Here is a 3,873-nt window from a genome sequence, read left to right on the forward strand (position 1 = left end):
TAAAATATTAGATCGATACCTAAACTATAATTGTTTGAATTAAAAAATGCAATTGAAAATATCAAAAAGAAAAATAATGAAATTAAAAGATACATAGAGTCATGGAGAGCTATATAAAAAAATTGGAGAATTTAAAATTTACTTTTTGATGAAGAGAAGATGACCATTAGATAAGGAATAGAAAAAGAAGGTTGAAAATATAAAAATAAGAAGAGGGTTTAAGAAAATAAAGAACTGACGGTACAATAATTAAATTTGATTAGGTTAAATAATAGTCAAAATGATAAAAAAAATAAAAAAATAAATTTAAAACTTTAGCTAATTGAATTTATTTTATTTGTAGTGGGGTCATTTAAAATTTGAAGTGAGGGCATATTATATATAACTATATCTTTTAAAACAAAAATTAAAAAATCATGGGGGCAAGTGCCCCCTCATTTGTATGCTTGGGTCCGTCCCTGATCATGTATGTTCTTACTTTTAGATTTTTGACTTGGTGAGGACAACCGGCTGGAATGAAAACGGCAGATGAACTAAGATCCATTACATATGGTTGGAGTGAACAATTCAATTTTTTTTACTCCACTCGTTGGAGGAGCAGATAAACTAAGATCCATTACATATGGTGATATAGAAAAAACTCTTTTTAATGTCTCACAAAAACATTACACTCATGTAAAAGATCCATTATATCATCATTTATTGTTATTTAGCTTTATTATTATCATTATATCAAGTGAAAGCTCACTGAAAAATTGCTATATACATAAAAGAGAGGAAAGACTAATATACGTTTAGAAGTTTGGATACACACAGAAATAGTATGAATAGTAAAAATCAACGAATAGTCTGAGTCAATTCTTGAACAAATTTTTTTCTTTCATTCTTAGTGTATAGTGCATGTGAAAATTCAAGCATATAGAGTTTTATAATAAATAATCCTGACATAATACTAATCAAGCATATAACAGAGTTCATAAATAATCCTGGCATTATTTGTACATAAACCTGCAAAGTTTATAATAACTCCATTATTATTCATACTTGTAAAGGCAGATAAATCCTCTTTTCTGTACAACAAGTTCTTTACCAATAATTAATACATAAACCAGCTAAGTTAGCTAACTGCACAAATTAATTTAGTGCTATTTTCTAATTTCACATAAATAATAATGGACTTTCATAAATTCAATGAACTGCACAAACATGGAATAGAACTAGGTTCACAATATATAGAAAATCCAATCAATGGACTTTCATAAATTCAACTAACTGCACAAAATAAATGAAATACCCTGATAATGCAGCCTTCCTAGGAACTAAGCAGCAAGAACAATGGGAGAAAACAGGCAAAAATGAACATTTGATTGAAAATCACAGGATCTTTAAAAATTAGTTCAATTGGATGCGATTAAGATATGCTTTATTGAGAACCAGTCAACCTTGAACAATTCATTCTTGCTGATCATACACAGATGTATGATTACTCTAATTAAAATCATAATTTAAAAGAAAAAATTACAATCTGTTAGTTAATCTAACTCAATTAGCAATCTAGATCATCAACTCTCACTAGTTCAAATAGTTAAAGTAATGAATGAAACGGAATAAGGATTAGTCAGCTGAGCTTGCCCATAGTGGATCAAGTCACATGATCAAATTCCTAACTCTAAACAACAGCAATTAAACCCAACTAATAAAAGATAAATCCAAATTTTTGCTCAAAATTCTGAACCAAGATTGAAAACAAGAAGGAAAGATCAGTGTGGAAGAGTGAACCAGTGAAAGGGGAGATGCCGCGATAGGTTAGATTAGGGCTATAGGTCAGATTGGCTCACGGTGGAGGACGGTGTGATGGTTCCGCACGTGATCAAGGAGATGCTCAACTTCGACGCCGGTGAGAGCACCACGGATGGCAGCGGCGCGACTCGACAATCCACTTGGAGGAGCAGGGTAACGCAGAGGTGAGGGATTTCGCACACCTTGGATGAAGGAGTATGGATCTCAAGAACTGGGGATGAGAGGGGAACACTCGATGGGGGCACGACAGGGATGCCGAGAGGAGGAGGTGCGGCGAGAGGGCACCGTGCGGCACAGATCTGGAGAGAGCTCGATGAAGAAGTCAGGGTTGAGGAGATGTGAGTGTGGGAGTGAGAAGGGTTTTTTTAGAATTTTAAAAATATAAGAGTGTTCTGCTATTCTAAAAGAGAGAATATTCGTTTTTTAAGAGAATATTCTGTTATTTTAGACGTTTTTGTCACGGTAGGGATTTAATTAAAAAAAATTAATATATAGAGACTCAATTGAAAAGAAAAAAAGTATATGGACTTAATTGAAAATTTCGTGAAACTATAGGGACCAACAAAGTAATAAACCTTGTATCAAAGGAGATTAGGAGAATGAATGAAATATGATAATTCGGTCACTGAAAATTATAAAACATAAGATTTAGGGATTTAGTTCTTCTAAAGTTTGAATTTTATTTTAAAGGATAAAGTGTGATCTTTTACTCTTGAATAGTTTATCTTTTATATTTATTTTTGGTCCTACCTATAAAATAAATGGTGAGAGATCACACTTTATTTTTTTAAGTAAAATTTAAATTTTAAAGGAGCCAAATTCAGATTTAAGGGCTTCAAGATACAGGGAGTAATGTAGTAATATGGAGAATGAGGTTGTATTATGCAATTTGGAGCGGAATGAGGGTGTATTATGCAATAATTTAGATTGTTCACTTGCTAGGTATTACAAGTTAATGTCATAGTGTGACACTGTGACATGTGTATTGGTATTGGTAACATAATAAGTACATAACCTAGTGAAAAACTGGCAAGAAATAAAGTCAAAACAACATAATGATAAAATTAATTTGGACTCAAACCAAAATGACAAACTAAATCTAAAACCATTTATTTTTACAACGTCAAATTCAAGGTATGATGTTTGTTTCTTCGCTCTATCATCAATCAAGTAAAATTGAACTAAATTTCAATATTTTTTATAGAAGAGTAAGTATTCGTTACTATTTACTAGTATCTTGAAGATATTGTTTAATTGATTTAACGAAAATTTAACTAGCCACATATATGAATTGATTAACCCTATTTACAGAAAAATTAAAGTTAATTAGGGAGTCACATTCTTTTCTATATTCATACTAATACATACTTGGTCGTTGTTTATTATATTTAACTGATAGAATCTCACTAATACGAGAGAGAATTTACTAAAACAATTTTATTATTTCAAAAACTTTACAAAAGACTATATAGATAATTATATCAAAATTAAACTTAGGAGTGAAGTTAGATAAAATATTAGAGTAGAATAAAAAATATTTTTATAATAAAATAAAATTAAAATAAAATTTTAGAAAAATTAAACTAAACTTTATATATAATTTATATGTAAAAAAAATTAAAATTTAGGGGGTTATTACCCCCTTCCCCATTATGAGACTTGCCTTGGACTAAATTTATTTTTTACTCACTTATTTTAAATAAATATGAAACTATTCATACAACAATCTTAAATCCTTGATGTTAGTTTGGATTAGTTTTTTTATGTGATTAAATAAATTTTAATTTTAAATCTATTTGGATAATTTTTTAATAGAAGTATTTTTATTAAAAAAATAAATTATTTTTTTAAAAATCAATAATACTTTACTTAAAAAAATAAAAACAAAATACGTTTTTAATATTTAATTTTTTTAGAAAATTTATTTAAATATGAAATAAATTTTATCTATTAATAAAAGATCTATAAAAAAAATATTTTTTTTCAAAAATCAAGACCCTTAATTTTAAACAAGAGACAAGTTTATTTTTTTAAATACTTTAATTTTAAGATTTTGTATATTGGTGTCAACTT

This window comes from Arachis duranensis, chromosome 4, assembly GCF_000817695.3.
Source record: "Arachis duranensis cultivar V14167 chromosome 4, aradu.V14167.gnm2.J7QH, whole genome shotgun sequence".
Classification (NCBI taxonomy): domain Eukaryota; kingdom Viridiplantae; phylum Streptophyta; class Magnoliopsida; order Fabales; family Fabaceae; genus Arachis; species Arachis duranensis.